The 24317-nt window shown below is 49.3% G+C and overlaps 1 protein-coding gene across 2 annotated transcripts in view; it reads right to left on the bottom strand.

Moving 5' to 3' along the window:
• Positions 1-409, bottom strand: part of HIC2 (HIC ZBTB transcriptional repressor 2) — a 110063-nt gene extending 109654 nt beyond the window's left edge. The window contains exon 1 of one of the 2 annotated variants that reach the window (XM_044440782.1): positions 213-409. The gene's annotated coding sequence lies outside the window, so the exon portion shown is untranslated. The remainder of the gene's footprint in view (positions 1-212) is intronic. The other variant, XM_044440772.1, reaches the window with a different exon arrangement.
• Between the last annotated feature and the right edge of the window lie 23908 nt (positions 410-24317).

Here is a 24317-nt window from a genome sequence, read left to right as displayed (position 1 = left end):
CGGCGGCGGCGGCGGGGCGAGCGGTCCGGGGCTCCGCGCCAGGCAAGCCGAGCGAGCCCGAGCCCGGGCCCGGGAGAAGCGGCGGCTCCCGGGGTCCGTCGGCCGGATGCACGCACGCCCCGGACACGCGTGCGCGCGTCCTCACATACACACCCCTCGCCGGAGCCGCGTCCAGCTGCCCGCCTGGGCGGGCGGGCGGCGGCGGCGCTTACCTTTTGAGCTGCATGCTTCTGCTCGAGTGGCTCCGTCCGCCGCCGCCGCCGCCTCCCGCCGCGGCCGCTTCCCCGGCGCCCCGGGTCCGTCACTCCTGCCGGATTATACCAGCGCGTTCCCCATCTCACAGCCTTCCTCTCAGCGCCATCTTGTAAGCTTGTGACGTTGGGAGTCGCTCACCCCTGACCCACATTTGAATAGAAGCCAAAATGGGAAAAGAGGAAAAACCGGGGGGAGGGGAGGGGAGGGCAGCCGGGGGGAGGCGGGCGGGCGGCGGGCGGGGAGAGGAATGCGCGCGCCCCGAGCAGGACGCGCCGAGCCGCGCCGCGCCGCGCCCCGCGCAGGCAGAGCGGCGCTGCGCTGCGCTCTTGCGCGCCTCGCCCAGATGCGGCTCGCGAGGAGGCGCCGGGCGGGCCGGCGGGCGGGCGCCCTTTACACGCGCGCACCGCGCACACGTGTCCCGGGCGGGTCCGCGCGCGAGGCTGGGGGCGCTCGCCGCTGCGCGGGCCTTGCGCGCGGGCGCACCCTGCCGCGGCGCCCTCCGCGTGCCCGCCCGCCCGGGCCGGCCCCTGGGATAGGATGGGGCGCACGCCCGCCCGCGGGAGGACGGCCGCCGTGGGGATGGGGATGGGGATGCGGGTGCGCGCGCGGAAGGGCCCCGTTCCACGGGTTTCGGACGCGGGGAAACAAAGCCCCGGGCGGCCGTGGGGGCGACGAGGAGGATGGGGGGGCGCGCGGCTTTTTGAGAGCGTGTCAGCGACCCGGGGACACTTAAGGGCAGGGGCGGCCGTGGGGGGGGGGGTGCAAAAGTTACGGCAGGGTGAGGACGCCTTTTCCTGCCCTTTCCTTTTCTTTCCCCCGCTTTCCGCCGGGAAGGAACGGCTGCAGAAGCAGCGCGGTCCAGGCGTGCCTGCTCAGAAGTCAGTCTCGCCCGGTGTTGCAGGTCTGGGCTCCTCTAGGTGAGCATCGCCTCGCCACGGAATACAGAAGGCCCCACGAAGGCGACCTGGCCTGCCAGCAAAGACAAGCAGAGCCCCAATGCCCTCCGCAGCCGGAGCCCATGGAGTCCAGTGAAGCGCACGCGTAAGGTTAGGGCTGAAGACTTAACAGCAGTAGCTCCGTGGTTCGTCTGCTCCTGCTTCTGAGTAGACCTGGCTGGGACTGAACTGTCGCCCACAGTAGCAGTGGTTAACCCAGCCCTTCTTAAAGGGGTGCTCTCCAACTCGGGGTTGGTAAGACAAATCCCAAGGGAGACACCGCCCCCCCCCAAAAAAAGCCCAACTGGAACTGCTTAGGCTCCTCAGCTGCGAATCGCTGGCCTGTGAGGGGAGGGGGAAGTGGGAGGGGTGGGCCAGCGGAATGGGACCCCGGAGGAGAGGGCATGGCTGGCGGGACCATGGACATGGGGTCGCCTGCACTGCACGGGCTTGCTTCTTCCTTTCTCTTTTTTATAACAACATTTCTAGCCCGCTTTTCTGTTGTGAAGGCATTTGCAGTTGAAAAGGCAACAAAGAGGCATCTAACAGTGAAACAAAGGCAGCTTTTCGCAGTTTGTGTTTATTTACCTCAACTATTTATACACTACTCTTCCGGTCACGGAGGGGTTTGCATCAGCCGATTGTTTAACGGCAGAAGAAGGAAATGTGGGTTGTGAGAGTGTTCAGCTGGGGCCAAGGAGATCTCCACGTGGCCATAAAGTGGACTGGGGGGGGGGGGCAGGCTCAGACTCGGCATAACCTGCCGCACAGGGTTGTTGTGGAGATAAAGAGGAAAGGGTGAAGAGCATGTTCGCTGTCATGAGCTCCTTAGAGCAGTGGTTTTCAACCTTTGCACAGCCGGGGACAAGAAACTACCTCGGGGAGCACTGGGGAGAAACAGAAGCACCACCCACAGAATACAGTGTTCTGTGCATTCGTTTCCAAACGTCATCAAAACAATGAAAATCCTCCAAAACAACCAGAAACTGAGCAACAAAAAATGCCAGCCAAAGAACGAAATACCAGCCAGCTTCCACCAAGCCATCTCTCCCCTCCTTGCCCCCCCTCCACTGGCACCAGCACCCCCCCCCCACAAACATGATGCCACCCAAGGAATAGGTGGGGGAGGATGGCCAGCCCCCGTGCCGGTCCATAGCAAGCGAGATGTGGGCCACCCACAGACCGATGGTTGAAAACCACTGCCTTGGAGTGCCTGTGGAATGCCTTGGTTCTTTTCAAGATGAAGGTGACATATAAATTTAATAATAATTAAAAACCACAAAGACAAGAAAATCTTACCATCAAACTACCTGTGGAAAGGCTTGTGCATGTTTAAGCTTTGATGAATTTGATTGTACTCCAAACACTACCAATTCAATGCTAGCCTTGTCTACTCAGAAGTGCATCTCTCTAAATTCAGGGGGTTTACTCCAAAGAAAATGAATTACAGTAGCCAAGGCATACTAAACAGCCAGAGACTTGCAACCAAAAGCCAGTTTAAAATATATATTTTTTAAAAAAGCAGATTAGTTGGTCATTGTTAACAGACCCAGTGCTAAAGCATGATAGAGATCTTTGAAGAATCTTAGTCCAAATATGTAAGTATTTCAGTATTGTTGCATGCAAATATGGGGGCTGCAGTATTTAGATAAAGAGAAACTACATATTGATTGCACCTGAATTACTGCAGTTTGATGATTCTAATTAGGAACAGAAGAATGTTTCAGGTTTGGTTTCTCTCAATTAAAAGTTTGCATCAAAATCCTTCCACACATTTGCATACATTTCTCCTAATACCGAAATCCTTGTAGACCATTTTGCCCTAACATGCACAGCAGTTGGAAATCATTTTCCTAATATATTGAGTTTTTAACCGTTTTCCCCACTAATACATGCATTTTTGTAGGCATTTTTGATCATACAACTCATTGCAAAATTCAAGGAAGTGCAAATTCTAAAAGGTCTCAGTTCGCATAGTTTCTGTTAGAGAGTAGTTCAAAAATTTGAAGGGGAGAATGGAAAAGGGGACCAGTTTCCACTGAAGAGCAAACTGGCTTAATTTTCTCCGATTCTAGCACAAAATGCTAAAACTGGCCATCCAAGCTGCACAGCCACCTGGTTGAAAAGGCAAGGAACTAATATTCTTCTGAATTAATTTTTCAGGTGAGAGACACAAGCCAAAGATCTGTTTGATTAACTTGGCATCTTGCTTCCTATAGTTAATGTTGTCAAACTATGTAGGAGTGAGAATTATTTCCGAAATAGCAGCTGCAAGTCACCCTGGAGTTTCCCATTGATCCCAAACTATTTTCTGTCCTATTTGATTAATTAATTAAAATACTCCACTTAGGCAGATTTTAAAAAATGTTTTAATGCAATGCTTACAAAATCTATGCATAGAGGTTTTACCGCTTGCTTATTTTTCTCCCAGGTCCCTTATTTCATTTTATACTGCCCAATAGATGAAACTCTCTTTCAACTCTACTATGAGGACTAAAATTGCATGACTGTTGGAGATTCACATGTTCTCTATCCCCGATTTAAAAACAAGTGCCCTTTTTTTGCTCGGAGAATACTGATTTATCTATATGCAACTTAATGCATATTTAGGCTATAGTTCTACATACAGTTACCTGGAAAAGAGTCCCATTGAAACAGACACTTTAGAATAGACATAAGATTAACAGTATAATCTTTTAATCAACTAAAATACATGATTAATGAATTAAGGGCTTTTTAATTTGTGTAGCAGATATAGTATATAAGTAAGGACAGAAAAAAAAAAACTTCATATATCAAACCCCAGGAGGACTTGAATCGACAATTTTCAGGGTAGTGTGTTCATTTCAGAAGGAAAGAAAACTTGAGTGACCTTTTCAGTGGTAATTTCAGTGGCCGCATTCTGTTTAAGGTGACCATGTATGCATTTGGGGGGAAAAAACACAAAATATGCATCCAGTTTGCCTATACCAGCTTATATATGTACATGCAAAATCGACCATAATGACTATCATTTATATATGGCTGTCTGGAGTCGTAGGCCTTTTTCTGTGTAATAGGATTGTACTTTGAATTGCTTTATTTGATAGATTTCCAAATATAATATTTCCATGTTACAAGGTGTGGTTTTAACTGAATAAAGTGGATGGGACTCGGGCCATCTGGGTTCTGCTCCCTGCTCAGCCGTGGAGCCCACTGGGTGACTTTGGGCCGGTCCCAGACTCTCAGCCCAGCCTACCTCACAGGGTGGTTGTTGTGGGGATAAGATGGAGAGCAAGAGGAGGAGAATGATGTGAGCCAGTATGATTTCTTTAAAAAAGAATAGATCGGATATAAGGGTAATGTGGTGGCGCCCAATCTATGGAATGTGCTCCCAGAGAGGTCCGCCTGGCGCCATCGTTATTTGTTTTTTGGCGCCAGGTGAAGACCTTTTTTATTTAAACGTCATTTTAATTGTTAACAATATCTACTTATTTATCTGGCCAGGGTGACTTCTTTTCTTTTACAACTTTTATAACTTCTTTTATATCGTTTATATTTTTTATTTATTTTATGTTATTAATTTTAATTTTATATTGTTATTTTGTATTGTATTGTATTTAATGTGTTGTAAGCCGCTCCGAGGCTTCTGCAAGGGGCGGCATAGAAATGTAGTAGTAGTAGTAGTAGTAGTAATAATAATAATAATAATAATGAATACAGAATGAATGAATGAACTTGGAAACATGTAGGAAACTGGAGGACACCTGGCATTCCACAGCTGCTCAGAATGGGCAGTCGCAGAGGGCAAGCATCACTTTGTTCTGAAGAAGGCAGCGCTTTCTGAAGTGGCAAACGTTTTCAATTCCTTTGGAAGCAGTTGCTGAAGAACATGTAAAGCTGCCGCAGAGACCCCTTCAGCGCACGGGCCCAGCTACATCCCAGTGGCAGGCAGGGCTAGAATGGCAAACCTATCTGCATGTTGTCATAAGACATTTCCTGATGGAAGGTCCCCCTCCGGAGAGGCACTGTATTTTAGAACGCAGAAAAAACGGCAACCAAGTCCAGGAAACCAGCAAACAACAAGGAGGTAACGCTAGGTGAGTGTTGTTTTCTGTGAAACCCCAGGGAGATGGATGGAAACCTCACACCTGTGTTTTAACATCCTGATGTTGGGGGTGGGGGACAATTTTCAATGCTTCCTCCTCCTGTTTTTATGCAAATTTCTTTTATCTCAGCCCCAGTTTTAGTCATATTTTGCCAGTGCTTTTTTGGGGGGGTTAAGTAATAGAATGCTACCAATGGATTATTATGCTGTATCTTGTTCTTATGATGGATCTGAAAACAAGATACCCACAAAAAACATCCATTATTGGGCGCTGTATACAGAACAAAACCCGTTTTGGTTAGCTCTGTCTGCCAGTAAACTTATTTTGATTGTTAACTTACTCGGAGTTCAGCATTTGAGGCACAGAGGTCTCTCCTTCCAACTCTAAAGGGCTTGCCTAGACAAATAAAGATAAGGGAGACCATCTGAGTATTGGACAAGCTCCCCACGCTGACCTTTAGTCTTCTTGCTGTCCTTATAAAGAGAAGCCACCTTCAGACACAAGAATGGTCAAGCAGATGGAGCGTGAGCAAGCCCCATAAAACTGGCCGTAGCCCCATCCAAGCTAGCTGCCCATATTCCCAAGGAACACCGAATTAAAACTTGATTGCAATAAGCACAAAGTTTCTGGCTCAGTTTTAAACCCAAAGAGGAAGGGTGGGTGGATGCTCGTCACAGACACATGCAACCATTATGTGAACGGAGACTGTTGGGAGCTTGCCTGAGAAGTGTTCCTGCACAGGTGGGCAACTTGCAGCCCTCCCTATCCTTGGGTCTACGACCTCTGTCAGTGCTAGCCAACACTGTCCATGCCGAGGTGAGAAGTCATGGGTAGGGTGCGCCCTTACGCACTGTCAAAAAGAAGGAAATGCATCATTTTAGAAAGGGTGCTCCTTCGCGCAGCATTTGCAAATGTAGAAAAAGCTATTACTTGAATCACAAGATAGCTAACCGCATGGGGAAGAGCAACTAGGTGCTATGGATGCTAATTCAGGATGCTATTGCTGGTAACCAACCTGACGGCACCTCCTGCTCTCTCTCCTTATGCTTGACTTTAAGCCAGAGCTGGTCACACACCTGTTCAAACAGAGGACACCCTCAAAGAGGAGATTGCTCCAAAATAGAGTTGGTCCTCTAGGCAGGACACCTGGCCACCCAATGGTGTGGCCCCCCAGAATCGTCCGCCTAGAAGCTTCCAGTCCTAATGTTTCGCAATTACTCATGTACTGGGAATTCTCTGCTGCACGAGGGCTGGAACAGTCCTGCAACGAGGCACAGCTAACAGTGACCTTCAATATTTTTGGTGGCGGGTGCTGATTTCCCCCCCAACATGCTCCAAGAACAATGCCATGGTTATAACCTCTTGGGAAAGGAAATGGTAGCCACCAGAATGAAGGTCCCTCTTGCCTTTGGCTGCAAAAGGTCATTTTGAAACCAGACGGGTAGGGTCTGAGAAACAAAACATGTTTAATATCAAGAATGAACTTGGAAGGACTGTGAATGCAACAAATCGACAAGGAAATGAAGTCTTTAATTCACGCTGCCTATATCTAAAGCATTTGTTATTCTGCACTTACCCAAATACGCTGCTAGACCAGCTTACTTAGGATCCATGATTTTTAAAACGCGCATCTGTGCCTCCAGGTTTACAATCCATAAGCCACAAAAGCAAGGGGAAAGAGGAAAAGGAAAAGAAACGCGTATATTTGGGCACTAATTCGTGAAGGTGAATAGTAGTTGGAACTTCCAGATGGAAGGTTCGGGATGGAGAGGAGCCGTCCGGGGCCGGTCTCTCCGCAGGGGGGTAGGATGGAGCTGTCTTGCCTCCCCCTCCGCTGCAGCCTGGTGGAATGGCTGTTGCCAGACCGCCACCACGGCAGGATCACGAAGGACCCGCAACACGGTTTCCTGCTCATTGGCCTCTACTGCAGCTTCCTCTTGAGGAAACGGCTTGGCTGAAGAGAAGGCATGGGAGTCCAAAATAAGCAAGCAAAAGCTTGTCCACTTTCACTGGACATTTGCAAGGGCACTGCAGAGTCAGGCTGCCGGTCCAGTCAGCTCCGTATTATCTCTCGTGACTGGTGGTTGCTTTCCCCTGCCGCAAGCAGAGGTCTGTCCTTATCTGGGGATGCCACGGGCTTCTCTGGAGTGCCTTTTGACCACAAATCATGTGCTTGGCACTCGAGCCGGGCCCCATCCCGCCCTTGCCATGCAGAGCCAAACACAGAAACAGAGCAAGTCGGAAGGGGCCTCCCAGGCCATCTAGTCTGACCCCCGGCTCCAGCCAGCTCTGCTCACAATATGCTCGCCAGGTGCATGTCCAGCCTGTCTTTGAACACCCTCAGCCACACAAGTGCCAGGTCAGATATCAGTGCAAAAAAGGCATCATACGCAGTTTCAAAAAGATACGTAGAGATGAAAGGATGAAGGGATGGATGGAAGGAGATGATTCTGCTAAATCAGACTGAAAGTTAGCGTGGCCAGTTATGGATCCCCAAAATAAAAGCATCACTCCAAAAAAGGACATTGGTTTGCATGAGGTGTGTGTATGCTGAATTATATATAAAGATGCAGTTTTGAAAGTCATGGTTTAAATAGAATGAAGAAATGCATCTCCCCCACAAAGGACATGGATTTGCATAATATTTGCATATGCTGGATCATACTGATACAAAGCGAAAGAGAAATCCTTGTGTGCATAGTGTGGTAACTGCAACTCGGTGACCTGTGTGACTGTTGGCATCATCTGCTGCCCGGATGCTGCTCTCCAGTTCTTCCTGCTGATGGTTCTGGATCTCTCAATGCAGCCTGATCAGGACAAGCCTTTCAAACGAGGGACACCTTCAAAATAGAGGTCAGTTCTTTGGCAGTCCTTCAAAAGAGAGGGCAATCAATGACATTGCTCATTGCCACCAGAAACCAGCAATGAAGGACTACAGAACAGATATTGGGCAGAGTTAGCTTGTTCTCGAGCTAAGCTCAACCAATTTACTGCTCTGTAGCAGGAACTGGATGGTGAATGTCTGCAGTTCAAGATTGGGGACCATATGACACCGGCTCAGGATTGTAGACACCAGGGTGGACTCTGAATTACAGTGAAGTGGGGAATGGGGGAAATTAGTTCCATAAAAAACAGATGGCTGTTTAAAGTGGGTCTCTAAAAGATCATTAAGTCCAGGGCCTAAAATTACCTCCTTATGCCACTGAAGAGAACAATTGCCAGTAATTAGTTAATTATGATTAGGGCATATGGGGAGGTAAAAGAATATGGCTTACTTCACTGGCTCTTCTGGGTCTAACAGTTGCCTCCTTTTGGATGCAAGTTATAATATAGATACACTTTGTACTGGAACATGATGTTTCTGCTATCGCATATACTTTTCAATTATCTACCTGTTTCTTAGAACTTTGGTTGATTTAATGGATTTTCTGTGCCCTTTTGACACCTAGAAGACTGATCCTATAATATCAGGAAGATAAAAGCCCACGGCCTAGAACTCAATGGATTGAAGAAATAATATTTTCAATATTTATAGACACTGCTCTTGAACAGACATGAATATGGATATTCTATCTGCCTATGTTGGAGCTTATATATAATTGATACAGTTGGGTTCCTAGTTTTATGTGCAAATTTACATATTAGTCATTGTTAGTTTAATTGTAAGAGCTTTTCACTAGAGAACAAGGTCAGGATCATCCAAACCATTGTATTCCCAGTCCCAATGTATGGATATGAAAGCTGGAGAAAACTGACAAGAGAACAATTGATGTGTATGAGACACGATGCTAGAGGAGACCTTCCAGAATACACTGGGCTGACAGACAAACAAATGGATCCTAGATCAAACCTAGTCAGAACTTTAGAAGCAAAAATGACAAAACTGAGGCTGTTCCTTCTTTGGGCACATCATGAGAAGAGAAGGCTCCCTGGAAAAGGCATTTGTGGTAGGGAAATTCCAAGGTGGAAGATGGAAGGGAAGACCAAAAATGAAATGCATGGGCTCCATACAGGAAGCCGCTGCCATGAGTTGACAAGAGCTGAGCAGGGCTATCTTAGGCAGGACCTTTGGAGAACGAGTCAGAGGCAACTTGGCAGCAGATTCAACAATTGTTAATTTGTGGTGGGGGGTCATTAGGTTTCTGTTCTTTTGTTGTTTGTTCTTTCTTTCCTTTGAGAAATCCCACAGTATAAACATAAATAATAAAACTAGGCTTGTTTGTGCAGGTTCCTTTGGTCCCAGGGCAGCAGCATCACTTGCACAATCTGGGCTCTTAGGACAAAGCGCATGCGGGCTTCCTTAGTGCAGAAATCCATGGGCCAAAGTTGTACCGGCAAATCGAGACTGCAAGCCAAAACCCACCCATTTGCTCTTGCCCTGACGAGATGGCACCAAAGATCTACAAGAACCCCTCGGGCCCTTTCGGGTCCCAGCATCCTGCAAGGGGAGAATGATTGCTTGGAGTCAGAACTGCCAACTGCTTGCTGGCTTGATCACATTTCAGGAATTGAACCTTACAATTTGAGGAACTTAATTTGAGGAACACTCTTGGAGGGTTTGGTGAACTGCCTGCTGGAGGTAAAATGATTTCAAGGTTGCTCACCTTCTAATGCACTGTAAAGTGCAGGAAGAAATGGAATTTGTCCCAATTTTTTATTATATATAGAGAGATATATAATATATAGATACATAATATTGTGTGTGTGTGTGTGTGTGTGTGTGTGTGTGTGTGTGTGTGTGTGTGTTCTCTCTCTCTATACACACACACACACACACACAAGCAAGCAAGCCATGGCTGTGTGTGTGCATGCACACATACGCAATCATTGCACTTCACAAGGCTGCAGCTGTTGTCCAGCAATGCAGCAACGAAGTCAAGAACCACAAACTCTTCAGTGCCTCAAGCGCTTAATTTCCACTGGCCAGGTGCGGATGAGAAAGCCACAGAACGGCAAGCACGGTGCAACACAGAACGGGTGTCAGAAGTGGCCCACCAGGGTTGCTCGCAGGCCTGCTGCCCGCGGGTGCGTGCTGGAATTCAGGTGCAGAAGCCCTGCTATTTCACGTTGCACCTGCTCTCCCTGCATGGGCTGTTCTTTTGCCCCCCGTGTGTGTCACCCCGGCGCTTTCCCTTCAATCTTTCTGCCTGAGTGTTTTCCCCTGAAGTCAACTACCCTCCTCTCCCCGTTCATATGTCCCCCTCCATAGACAGAGGTGTCCTTAGGAGACAGACTCCTTTAAAGTCACACCAGAATGCAAGTTTGCGTATGCACATTGTTGTTTCCATTTGTGGTCCCAGATCTTTTCTGCAGAGAAAAAGTCCTGTCACTCGCACTCCACGTGTTGCAGGGAAGCGCTCTGGCTGTGGGGTGGAGAGCAGGCGGCTGAGGGCCCTGCTGTAAGGTCCTCTCCAACTCCGTTCCCTGCAGACTGTCGGACAACACCTCCCGATCGGTGTTGCAATCCAACACAACTGGAGTGCGCCAGGTTGGGAAAAGGCAGAACGTAGGAACTTAAACTGATCTGACTCGGGGTGGCCAGACCGCTCCCTGCAAGGAGGTCCTCCCAACTGTGAAGCAACGATAAACAAACCTTCTGGAGCAGTCATCTGGACCCCATTTTTGACCCCCCCCCCATTAGCACTCCGTAAAGCAGAATGCTTTGGAGGGCCTTCATTCCTAGGGTTGCCATAAGTTGGAGATGACAGTGTATCACAATCACAATCACAACAGAGTAGCAAAAGGGTCTACATTCACTCACCACCACAAAAAAGTCAGTGTCCTGGGATGGGGGGATGCAGCCCGCATCCAATGGGCCCCTTTGCTCCTACCGTTGCCTGCTCTGATCTCATCCTTGTTCAGACGTGGGTTCTGTATCTCGGCTAAAGTGCAAGCGAGTCTTGGGCCAGGGTTCGGAAGACGTCTGTGCTGACCTGCGGAGGGTCTCTCTTGCTCCTAGGAGGGGAGGCAGAGGACCAGCGTTGCCCGCAGAAGAAAGTCCTTTTTCAAATCTCTATCTGGAAAACAGCTGGTGGCAAGGAAGGGGGAAACCAGGGCTCATCCGACCAAGAGGCAGAGTGGAATGGTCACCCCAGCAAAGGTGGTGTGGGTCATCAGTAATACGTTGAAGGAGAGAACTGCTTGCAGGCCAACCTGATCTGTGGCCCCTTACTTAAGCTTGCCGCCTTCGGGCATGATGCAAGATGCTCTCCAGTTGTTACTGTCCACAAATAATTCAGCTTCCAGCCCAGTTGGCTTTTGAGAACAGCATGGGAGGGCCGCCATCTTGTTGTTCTGGTCCTTCAAGACCAGCCTCTGGTAACAACATCTCTTGGGCTGGTCCTGAGGAAAATCTTCACCCTTGGATGCCAGGAGAGCTCTTGCCACTTACAGTGGACCCCAAGCTAGCTGGAGAAATAGACTGATCAAGTATGAAGTAACGTCAACCCGCTTACACTTTGGTCCAACCAAAGAGAAAAGTTCCCCGAGGGAGCCCCTCAACAGGAAGAACTTGGGCAAGATGCTTTAAAAGGTTGCAAATACCACAAGGCCGTCGTTTGAGCTGCCTCCCCCACGCAATACTCCTTGCAACCAAAAGCACGTTATTTCACACCGTGTAATGCAAGGTGACGATCGAGGAAAGGACAAAAGGTTGGAGGGACGGGGGGGGGGTTCAGTTGTGCGCAGAGGGGACGATGTGGAGGCGCCACCTCCAGTTATTTCAACAGCGTTTTGTGGGCTTTCGCAGCAGACCTCTGTGATGGGTTTACCCGACAGTGTTTTTGATCTCCACTTCTGCATTTCTATTGTCGGGACACAAAAGATGTCCTCCCCATGCGCGGATGGACGTGGGCTTGGAAGAAAGCCTCGCCATTCCGCAAGTCAGCTGTAAGCACGGGCGACGCTGAGGCGCTAAGAATGAAAACGAAAGATGCAAACTTTTGACCCCGAGAGGAAACGCAAGTGAAACAGACAACACACCTCATTACTCTTTCGCTTCAGCTGTAGCAGAGTTGTCACCCCGTTGTTAGGAGAGCAGGTCTTACCGATTTGAAATTTTCCATTGCCGGTAGAGATTTCTCACACCGTAAGGAGGACGAAAGGGGAAGGTGGGGAGATGATGAAGCCCGCATGTTCTCTGTGCCTGTGGGAAAATGGAGGATGAAGCTGCTGAGAGCGTGAGCAGGAAGAAGTAACACGGAGGACTGGGGAAGGGTGACCAAAGCGTTGCACCCATGTCCCATCGTGAGCCGTCGGCGGCTCGTGAGAATTTACTGCCTGTGCGGCTTGCTGAGAGCAGGGGCGCAGAAGCCCTACCTGTCCGAGGGCCGCATGCCATTTTGGAGCAGTGGGCGGGGCCAAAGGCAGAATGGGCGGGGCCAAGCATGCCACCATCCTGCCCGGAACTAAGCCGAAAGACAGGCTCTTCAGCTATTGGCAATGGAGGAACACCGCACAGGAGACAAAACGTGCTCCAACTGGTTGGACAAAAGGGAGAGCTCGCCCACTGCAGGGAAATGTATATTTGGGTTTCATTGCAGTTTACTTGCAAACAAATCAGCATGCGCAAATGTTATACAACTTGGCGCCTTTTCGCCTCCCCGCTTCTGGTGATGCATTTCCTCACTTTTTGGCAATATTTAAGGGGCCACCCTGCTCCCAGAATCAATGACAGCATGCTCTGTGTTCTCAGACGCTGGTGTCCCCATCCTGTGGGTGGACTTCCAGGCAGTGACCGCTGCGAGGAAAAGCCCTGCCCGACCAGTAGTGCCTTGGCCAGATCCAGCAAAGGTCTTTTTATTATATATGCACTGAGATTTGTCTGTAGGAAAATGCCTGAATTATGCCCGGCAGGTTATTTTGATGTGTTGTTGAATTAATCAGAGGTGATTCAGAGGCTGAATTTCTCAGCCTGGGAGCTGCACTCTGTTTCAGCGAGGTTCGTGGGGGAACAGTGAATCTGAGCAGCAGACATGGCCAAAGGCAAAGGAGGCAGAACTAAAATACACTGCCTGGCCAGTATGTTGTAGCGTAAAGCTCTAATAGCCAAGAGCTGGCAAAGCCTTTATAAGAATTTCAGCCTTTGCAAATGGGGAGAAACACACACTAAAGCCAAATTAGGGAAATGGAGAGGACTATACCATCCAGAAAACTCAAAAGGGCAGGATTGGGATCCCAGGATGTCCAGATTTGACCCTTAGGCTTGACATGCCTGAAGTCCACCTCTTGCTGCGCAAGTTTGGCTGAAATTACTTCTTCAACTCGTAGCATCTGCTAGAGTGTAAGGCATGGCAGCACTTCTTCTTGCAACTGTTCTCTCCAAATAAAAGAAAGCAGAGATTGGGCCCAAAGAAAGAATGCTGAATGGACCATTAGCACCAAGCTCTCGGGATGGATAGTCAAATAGCACAGAGAAGCTCTATAAATTTTTACAACTCCTTGGAGAAAAACGAGTGATTATTAAAACATGAAACCCCAGCATTGCCAAAATGCTTAAAAGATTAATACAGCAAGTGCAAGACCGAGGCTGTCGCGGGGATGATCTCTAATGGGAAGTTATATTAATGTAAAGCAAACAAACACTAAAAAAAGATCAGAAGTGGAACCCACAGGAAATGAGGGTTTCCCAGGAACCATTGCAACAGGCTTTTTGAGAGTAGATTCTTCTCTCAAAAGTCAAATGAAAGGTGCTTTTAATTCACTATTACCAAATCGCACCCTCATCGTCAAGAACATAGGTCAACATCTAGGAGGAATCAAAAATGCACACTTCCTATTTTTCTGGGAGGAAAACATATTTCAGAAAGGTTATGCTTGGGGCACCCAGTTGCTATGGCTGAATCACAGCCGCTGCAGAGAACTTGATCATCACATGACCAAGTGACACGGTTCTAAGTTTAGTTTTAGTTGGGCTCGGCTTATTCTGTTGCAAATGACAAGTTGAAAGCAGAGGCGGCAAAACCAGCGCAGTAGCAAAAAAGGAAGAAAAAAATAGTAAAGCAGCAGGTCCCAGATTAAAAGTGCAAAAGTCTTTACCATCCATTAGAAGACAGAAAGAGAGGGAGTTTACAGAATCTTTCTAGAAAGGCGGTTCTACGACGATTGTGCCACCACTGAAAAGGCCCTGCCTTGGGTGAAATGGCTTGATTTCATGTTTGCAGAGGAGAAGAGCAGGCTGGTTCCAGCACTTGGCATAAATATTTCAAATGCTTTAAGATGGGATGCCCTGCAGACAGTGAGCCACAGAGGGACAAGTTCAAGGGGGTGAAAACGGCCATAAGACCTCACACCCTGGTGCAGCCTTGCCCTAGATCACTGGGGCCTGAATGATGTCCTCTGCAGGGGGAGCTCATGCACAAACTACTGTCTTTTTCCAGAGGTGGCTCAGATGCCATCTGGAAAATCCATTCCAGCTCCCAGTCCTCCCTCCTTGGCACAAGCAGCTCGTGACACGGAGTAGTTGTCAATTCCTCTCCAGGTTTTCTGGCCTCAGGCTCGGCACGGCAGCCTGCTTTTTTGGCAAGGGCTTTTCTCCACCAGAAGCCAGCATAATGCTGCATGCATCCATCACCATCCCTTTGCAGGATCCGATTTTTCTCCATTGCCACATAATGCATTAAGGCCTTCTCTACGGGTGTGGCAGCGGCCAGAGGCCTCTTTCAGCGACGGCCCTGCTGTACGGCGAGAGGTTGCCGATCTGAGCAGCGGCTCCTTGGCCGTGCAAACTGTGGGGGCCTCTCTCTGCTCCCTCCTCCTTCCTGGCAAACACTGAAGCTGCAGATCGAATGCGCCGCTGCCCGCGCTGCATGCAAGAGGTCGATGGAGCACACAGGTCCCTTTCCATTCGGGTCTTTGGTGCCTCCTGCACTTCAGCCGCAGCACCTCGCTTGGCATCCCCACCTCAGGTCTGGTCGCAACGTCTACTCCAGACCCCGGGTGCCGCACCAGACCAGCTCCCCAGTGGCTAGAGTGCTGGGCAGGGGATGGGGGAGATCCGGGTTCTAGTCTCCACCCTGCCATGAAGCTCACTGGGTGCCGCTCAGCCTGGCCTACCTCGCAGGGTTGTTGTGAGGATGAGACGACTATACAAGCTGCCTAGGGCTCCTCACGGGCAGCGGGGGGGTGTGCAGCTTTGCAGGAAAATGCTTGCTTGCTGGTGAAGGTCCCTGGTTCCTCTCCAGGTATTTCCAGGTAGGGCTGGAAAAAGTCCTGCCTGAGCCAGGACCATGGACCCCTCTTCTGATACAACGCTAGATAAGCTGGCCTTTGTTTCTTGAGATGTGTGCTGAGCACCTGATAAGAGGCACAGACACTGCAGGGCTACAGGCCAGCATTTAAGAAGACTTGGTTGGGCTCCATGCCTCTGGCTCCATGCAGAGCCCAGCCAGGAAACAGGGAGCAGAAATGCACCAGTGGCCTCACCCTGATGCCCCACAGGCAGAGGCCAACCTCTTGCAAAGGGGAAGTGTCTTGCCTGGACGTGCAAGGAGGGACGTTTGCACATTCCGTGTTCCATGCATCCACTTCTGAGCACAGAAGGCTGAAATCCTGAAACTTCGTGCAATGTCAGGTGCAAAAGCCTGGCAGCGAGCTCTCACGTGTTGAGTCAAAACTAAATTCCAAGGAGTTGAACAGGGCTTTGCCTTTAAAAAAAGGAGAATATGTATTGCCCAATCTAAGACAACATGGACTTTGCACATGCCTATTCCCATTTCTGTGCACACAGGCAAATTTAGAAAAAAAGAGGATGTGTGCAGATGTATGTAGGCACAACACATACAGGGCCACTGCTTATGGCTATAATCTTGCACACTATAGAAGTATAATATGATGAACTGCCTAGAGAGATTCAGCTCTTGGGAGGCAGAGAAGTGAAATCAGTAAGACACATAAGCAGGGAATATCAGGGCTCATGTCTGAGTCAGCATATATAGGATCGCACTGCTAGACATCCAGAGAGGATTAGAGGAAACATGCCTTTCTGATTTCCTCTGACAACGGGTACAAGTACAGAAACGTCCTGACATCTTGTGGCTCCGTTGCTTAGTACAGCTCTCCCTTCGGCAGCTTGCTCCCACCCCCAGCCTAAAAGGCTCCACGTCAGCTGACGGAGTGACCTTGGCATTAACAGCAGTCCCCCGAGGTCCGAATATAGACGGAGCCTCAAACACCAAATTGCCACCGTGCTTGGCCTGTTTACTCCCCCTGCACCACGACTCCTCCTCAGAGTACGTCCTCATTGTTGTGGCTTCAGCATGTCTTCCAGGAACTGTTCCATATTGTCACAGAGCAAAACCAGTGGTGGGCAGAAGATTGATCCAGGATTTCTTGGTAGACGCATGCCAATTTCATTTCGTTCCGGCTTGGATCGAGATTTACCCTTCTGGAGCAGGCATGGACTCAACCCAAGCAGCAGCCAACGTACATTCAGCTCAGCAGGCATGCCTTCTGAAAAGGCTGCTTTGGAAAAGAATGCAGCAAGATGCTTTAATCGATGGGAAAAAACAGGTACGTTTCAAAGGGATGTGCAGTTGATGGCACATCTGCAAACATACATGCAGAAATAAGTCTCGTGCAAAGAGAGAGAAAACAAAGCTCTCAATGCAATGAGGACCCAAGTGGAGACAAGCTGGTGAAGGCATTCCGCAAGTCTAAGCTTTGCTGATTCACACAGCTGTGTGTGTGTAGAATCGGCAGGGGTCACAGATTCGCAATGGCTTGTCAGAAGTCGAATTCCAAATGCAAAACCCACAGACACACACACACACATGGCTGGCCTTTGCTCAGCACTCATCCCTTAAGCTTGGCCTATGCCTTACCTGTGTCACGCGAGCATTCCTTGGTTCCCTCCTTGGAGCGACACTTTCTGCAGCCTTGCTTGGTGGGTTAGCAGTTCAGATCCTTGACGTGAAAAGACTCGAGCCTAATCGGACACGCTGCTGCTCTTTGCCATTTTTAAAACTTTGAAGCAAGCCCATGAAAGCCCAGTGCAGATCATGAAGGGCTACACTTTCTCAAATCAAAACACGGGAGTTTTCTGGAAGGCCATGTGCATTTCCTAGTCCCCCTGCTGTCCTTTGAGCACCAACCCTTGGATGTGTTGTCCAGCTTTCGCATAGTTACCCCGTTCTAAAATGCTCCAGTGCCTCTCCTAAGGTTTATCTACTGACAGCGAGCCCTTTAAACTGAAATACGATGGCTTCTGTAATATTTTTGTATTTGGTTTTGCTCACTCTTGGAGTAGCACTGCCAAGAATGTCTCCCCTGCTCTTCAGTTCTCTCCTGGGGGTTAGTTTTTAAAAAGAAATGAAAAATAATAAAGCATCAATCCATGCAAACACAAGGGGTCTTCAAACATTTCCACACTTTTATATTTTAAATATATATATATATATTGCTGATGGCATTAAAAAGTTGGGGAAAATGCATCACAAAGGTAGGTGACTATGTAGAAGTGATGTAATTTGTTTTTGAAATTCTTAATAGAGTTTTTAAAAGTGTGGAAACTTTTTGAAGAACCCTCGTATAACATCAGATGGAACACTGGAAAAATGGAACAACCAACGGTACATTTTAAGAGGAACATCAGGGCTAGTCACACGCTTAGGTTACCCTAGTGCATTATCCCAGGGTACTGAAGGCAAATCGGCTGCATCCCCTTCAGACACACACACAGGGCCAACTGCTCCTTTGTACCTGATTCCATCTGGACTGGGGATGTCGAGTGACTGCTGGCAGGGAAGGATGCTCCAGGACCAAAAGCTGGGTGTTTCCACCCTGTTCGTGGTGGCATCGAGGCAGGCTTCAGGAGTAAAACCAGGAGACATTGCAAGGGCAGTCCCTGGTCCAGCGAAGAGCGGCAGAAGGACCCAAAAAGAACTGAAAAGGAGACATCATTTGAGCACTCTGTAGCTGGCACAGGTGGCGTTTAACCTGGAAGCCACAACACCTCACCCAGGACAGCTGCAGGGCATCAAGGGTTCCTGGGAGGAGGAGGTGGGCCTGCCCTTGCCCATCAGGAGTCCTTTTTCTGCACCTGGTGGCCACTCACTGTCTTCCTAAGAAGGAGCTCGATGTGTCTTGAGGAGAAGGGGGATGGATTCCTCCCCTGAGGACCCTGGACCCCCCAGCCTTCCCCTGGGTCCCCCAGTTCAGGCAGCTCACCTGTGATGCTCAGCTTGCGATACCTTAAAGGGAAGTCTTCTTCCACAGGGGGTCATGGCAGTCTGCCCACCTCTGGCTTGAACTGGTGGTCTCCAGCAAAAATTGCCCCCAAACCCTTTAGCAATTCACATCTGGATTTCCTGCCATGTGCAAGGATTCGGAGACGGGCTTTTCCTCTCTTTTCTACCTCCTTGCAAAGCAGAGGATATTTTCCACTCCCCTCTTCCTCTGTTTATGTTATTAAAATAGAACAACTTTCCTGCGGTAACACCCCAATTATGGAATGCTCCCCCGTCTGAAATTTGCCAGGCGCCTATTGAGTTTCAGGTGCCTCACAAAACCTTTTCTTTTTTGATGCGCCTCTGGTACTATTTAGACCCTTCAGACCAATTGCACTGACTTAAATATAATGTTTATGCTTTTATGTCTTAACTGTTAACTGCATACTGTGATTTTATCTTGGGTTATTTTATTACAATATTTAACTGTATTATTTTATATAATATTATTTTATTTGCATTATTTCAGTGGCCCTTAGAAGCATGATTCTAATGGGCAGTCCGCAAACAAATTTAATAAATACATACTTCTGGCCCTTGCAGAAATATCATCTGGACAGCAAAGCAGGTCACAAAATCACAGTCTCCCACACCTTGATGAGAAGTCATCTGTTTCTTTTTAAATTGGATTAGTAATATCTGATTTGCATCTGTGCATATGCATTTGCATATGTAAATAATGGTGCCATCTTTTGTTCCTTTGTCCTCCCTTTTTAGTGATACACTTCCTTTTCTTTCCTTCTTGTGTTTCAATGGCTACTCTAACCAGCTGTTAACTGCTGGCAGACAACTTCCAGGTCTCTGTAGATCCTTCCTGGTATTTCTTCCAGTTCTTTATCTCCAGATCTCATGAGGATTGGTTACACGCTCCTTCAAGCAGAGGATTACCCCTCATCAGTACTTAAAGCAGCGGATACTTTCAAAAATAGCCTTTCCTCCAATAGCCCTTCAAACAGAGGACCCTACAAAGACCGCATTGTGCTCTAACAGCCCTCCAAAGAGAGAACCTTCACTGTAATGTAGGGCATCTGTAAGCTCAACCAACCCACCATTAAAAAGTTGGGTATGTCAAGGTCAGAAGAACAGGCTGAAGCTGGCGCTCTCTCTCTCTCTCTCTCTCTCTCTCTCTCTCTCTCTCTCTGTGTGTGTGTGTGTGTGTGTGTGTGTGTGTTGGGGGGGGTCCTTTCTGCCTGCTCCCCTCCCCTCCCGCTTGGCTTCTCAGCTTTCAACACATCTCAAGGTCAGGCTCTTATTTGCTAGGCCAATACAGCACGGCCGGCTGGCCAGCCTCCCTCCCTCCATCCCTCCCTCCCAGTGCTGCGATCGCCATCACATCCGAGCCAACGTCCTAATGCTTTGGCGGTGTTGCTAAGGGGGTTGCTAGGTTCGATTGATGTCACAACACAAGTTATAAATCGCCTTTCCCCTCCTGGCCTGCTCCAGGACCTCCATCACACCCTGACCTGGGAGATGGCACAGAGGCATTGGAGAGCCATGGCAGGATGGAGGAAAAGCCCCGAACTTGGCAGTCAGCTCATCCTGGGGGTGTGGAAACAAAGGGGCCGCCTGTAATGCAGGGATGAGGAGATACAAGAGGCGACCTCTTCTTGTCACCCCCTCCTAGCACGCCTTAATCACAAACAAATCCAACAAGGAATCCCAGGACAGAGCGAATATTCATTTGTGCTTTGGACACTTCTGTGCTGTGTCCTTTTAGCACAGCTATTATGCTTCTGAGCACCACTCAGTTTGATGTGGGAAAACCATTTTCCCCAACTGGTTTAAATGTATGGATGTGTTCCGTGACCAAATTCAACCACTGCCCAATTGGCAGAAATTCTTGGAGTGGTTGGCGATCCTTAAAAACAAGAACAATCCAAAGCAAATAAATACAATGGAAGTATCTCTCAGTAGAGAGAAGGCACCATTTAGACAGCCATCTGAGTAGGATGGTATAAACTGGTGTCCTGCAACAGCAGGGGGTGGGACTCGGTGGCCTTCATGGCCCCTTCCAGCTCTACTATTCTATGATTCTATGATGTGCAGACAGAAAAGCAGGCTTAAAGCTCCCGCCATGTTCTTGGCAGCCATAAGGAACACTGGGTTTGATTGGCCTCCTTGCTGTCTAAACATGCATTGGATCATGCCCAAGCTTATGAAAAAGCCAGCTATGTGGTCAGTCCTTGGAGTGAACGAGTAAATGCCTGCTGGAAGAGGAAGATTTTGATCCAGAGTGCAAGTGCACAAGTGAAGTGGCCAAGCAGATCGGCCGACACAAAACCAAGGGTGGCTTGGTTGCCCTTCCACCAACAGGCAAACAAGAAGTTGTCTTTCAGGAACATATCTGGGCTTGCGGGGTTTTTTATTTCTGACTTGGTTGGGAGCTGTATGTGTTTTTTATTGCATGCTTTATTGTTCTTTTTGTTTTGTGTTGAATAAACATGTTGATTTTTATCTGTATTTTATTATTAGCTCCCATGAATCCTGCTTTAGCATCACCCCTGTGTGTGCCTTCTTATACTTTCCTGGCAGGAGGATATAGTTCTTCCTTCAACCTTAGACTCCTTGGACGTTGCCCACAGAGACTTTCCTGCCCCTGGGTCATCCAGAACATGAGGCTACAGAAATAATCACAGAAGTTTTAAGAACTTTAACCAATGCCCAGCAGGGCTGAGGCTCCTGAAAACCCCAGCAGGCCTTCAAGGGAATCGTAGGAGCTACTTATGCTGAGTCAGCACTGAGGTCCACATAGCCTAGTACTGCCAACAAGGATTGGCAGAGGCTGCCCAGGATTCCAGGCAAGAATTTTTCCATCCCTTCCTGAAGATGCCCAGGTTTGAACCTAGGACCTCCTACACCGTAAGCAAAGGCCGGATTACCAAGTCACAATCCCTTCTTAATACCTCTGTTATCTGCAGCGCCTCGCTGAGACAACAGCTCTCTTCCAGCCTGTATTTCCTGCAGTCCACTGTCCAGGGTGCTGAAAGTGCTTTACTCGGTGTGATCCATAAGTGCTTGTGTGACAAACAGCCTGCTCTGTTCTCCTCCTATGAACAGTCCTTGCAGAAACAAAACCCTCTTTGCCTTCAGTTACTTTGAGAGGAGAACTGTGGCGCAGTGGGGTTGGGTTTTGGGGCCAAGGTCCAGGGCCCCCAGAGCCTGGCCCCCTCCCCCAAATGGCCATTTAGAGAGCAGCAGATACATTGTTGGCACCTGGGCCAGAGGGGACATGTGGAGGGCAGCTGAGTCCGCATTATATTTATTTTAAAAATCACCATCCTTGCCTGAAATGAAATGCTGCTTCTCCTCTTGCATCAGGACAGCAAGAAACTTACATTTCTGCATACACGGCAACTTGATCTATTTCTGTGTGCGAGGGGAGAGGAGAAGACAAGGTCTGTGGGGCTTCACAACTAAGCAGCCTTGCAAGTCAATGGGCCCCCGTAGGAACAGTAAGGGCAGGGTCCACAAGAGGGCCCAGCACCTCTGCCCTGGGGCCAAATGCAGGGCCCCTCTGGGGGCTTCCAGGAAGCCACAGCCCCTTCCCCTGTCAGCTGCCCCTTTGGCAGCCTCCCTTCTTGCCCAGTGCAAGCTTTAATCCGAAGCATGCATTTCTGCCCTTTTCCTTGTTTTAATGCTGCCCACCCACTGGAATGCGACCGCCGGGAGATTCTGCATCATGCAATTCAGCTGTCAGGCTGAAAGCAGCTTTGCACACCTTGCTTAGATTTACCTTAAGCTGCACTAGCAGAGGGGCTGGGGGAGGCAGGGGAGAGACCAGCTCTCTGCTGCAGGGCAGAGGGTGCATGCATTGCTCACCAGGGCATTCCTTGGGATTTCTATGGGCCTCCCCTCCCCTCCCCTCCCCTCCCCAGAGCTTCAGCTCTTTGTCTCTCCTCCCACCGGCTTGTGCATTTGTACAGCAAACCAACTCCACAACTTCTCCAGTGGCAAAGAAGTGTGCATTCATCAAACCCCTTGAGAAAGGAGAGGGAGGCCCCCAAGGGACTGACTGCATTCAGCTCCCCTCATCCCCCCTTGCAGGGAGCAGATGTTTATTGCCAGAGGGCTGGATCTCTTCCTTATCTCACATGCCAGGTGTCCTGCCCTGTCAAGCTGGAACCAGACCATGTGTTCCCCAGCTTTCTGCACCTGAACACCTTCTGATGCATTGGACTACAACCCCCATAAGACCCCGGCTGGAGGGTGCTGGAGTTGTAGACCAACAACAGGTCAGGAAAGGCTGCATTCAGAGGCTCCATGGGTACAGTGGCACTTGTTGCAGAATAGCTGCAACCTAGAAACGTTCAGGAGTGTTCGCTGCTGAGAGAGCCGATTGTGGAGAAATGTACATTTAAGAAGGGAAACAGTGTGCCAGAATTTTGCTTGAAGGCACATGCATTTCAACAGCCATGAATCAAGATGGCTGCCTAAAAAGCCAGCACTGGTTGGGGGCACCAGACTGGGCTATATATTCTCTACCTGTCTATCTTTCAGTCAATCTGTGACCTGCATTTTCCTCCAAAGAGCCAAGGCAGCATACATGATCCCCCGCTTCTTTTCATTCACACAACAACCCTGCAAAGTAGGTTAGGCCCATCAAGTCCCATTTCCTCCAATGCATTTCCTGGCAGAACAGGAACTAGAACCCAGGTCTTCCAGGACCCATCCACACTCCATCGTGCGCTGCCTCCATATCTTTGCATGCAGGAGCACCCAGGTTTGTATACTGGCACCAATCTGAAAAGGACCAAACCGAGACCTTGCCCCACCACCGTCCCAGCCAACAGCCCGCGCCTCCCAGGGACAGAGGCCCCTGCTCGCACCCAGGCCTGTGTGTCCTAACAGGAAGCGCAGAGCATTAAAACACCCCAGTGCCTCTGGCGCTGCTGTCCATACATTATAATTGTTATCGCTTGACCTTTCAACCAAAGCTTGTTCAAGGCAGCCTTAAAAAAAAAAATAATACGTTAACAGCTCAGATCACTGTGTGCCGGCGCTCAAGTACACCCTAATTTAATTTTAATTAGTGCCGACTTCTGCTTCCCTTGCTAATGAAACAGGGCTCATTAGGAAGTGTAATTGAAGCCCCCTAGAGGGAGGGGAACTGGGAGACCTCACTGTGGAGACCCCAGGCATCCTACCCAAAAGAATTCCATCCCCACCAAACTGAAAGCAGCTTCATCATTATTTCATACAGTGCCAGGCGCGGGGAGGGACCCGGCCGGCTCCATAGCGCTGGCCTGCCGAAGGTGCTTCTCGGCCAGGACGAAAGACGGCCTCTCTTCCGCCAGGAAAGGGCAGCGCTGGCGAGCGGTTACAGTTCCTCCATGCCATATCAGCCTTCCATCCTTCTCATCCATTTTACCTGGCTGCCGAATCTCAATCTTTCTGCGTTTCATCAAGGGCCAAGCCAAAAAGTGGGGAGGTGTTTTGTGAGGACGTCCAGTCCGCTAGAGAAGGGCAGCCTCCCCCCACCATGCAGTCGTTTCGGAGGCAGTCCGGAGGGCCTGCACAACACCCTCTCGCTCAGAGGGCGGCCCTCGCTCGGTGTGGGGGCTGCCAGGGCATCCTGTCCCCAGGTCGGACCGGCTCCAACCATCCTAGCTACACGACGACGGCCCAAATCACATACCCAAAAAGACAAGGCTGCACCAGAAGAAAAAGCCGCAAGAAAAAGACTGAAGCTTACAAAAGCAGCCGCCTTGAAGGGAAGGGACCGGACCCAATGAGAGATTTCCTGGAGGGGATTCTTTTGACCGTGTTTGTTTGTGTGTGTGTGTGTGTCCCACACACACGAGAGAGAGAGAGAGAGA

Source organism: Varanus komodoensis, unplaced genomic scaffold (assembly GCF_004798865.1).
Source record: "Varanus komodoensis strain SLA01 unplaced genomic scaffold, ASM479886v1 scaffold38, whole genome shotgun sequence".
Taxonomy (NCBI): domain Eukaryota; kingdom Metazoa; phylum Chordata; class Lepidosauria; order Squamata; family Varanidae; genus Varanus; species Varanus komodoensis.
Note: the sequence above shows the minus strand (reverse complement) of the source record. Positions and strands in the feature narration are given on the sequence as shown.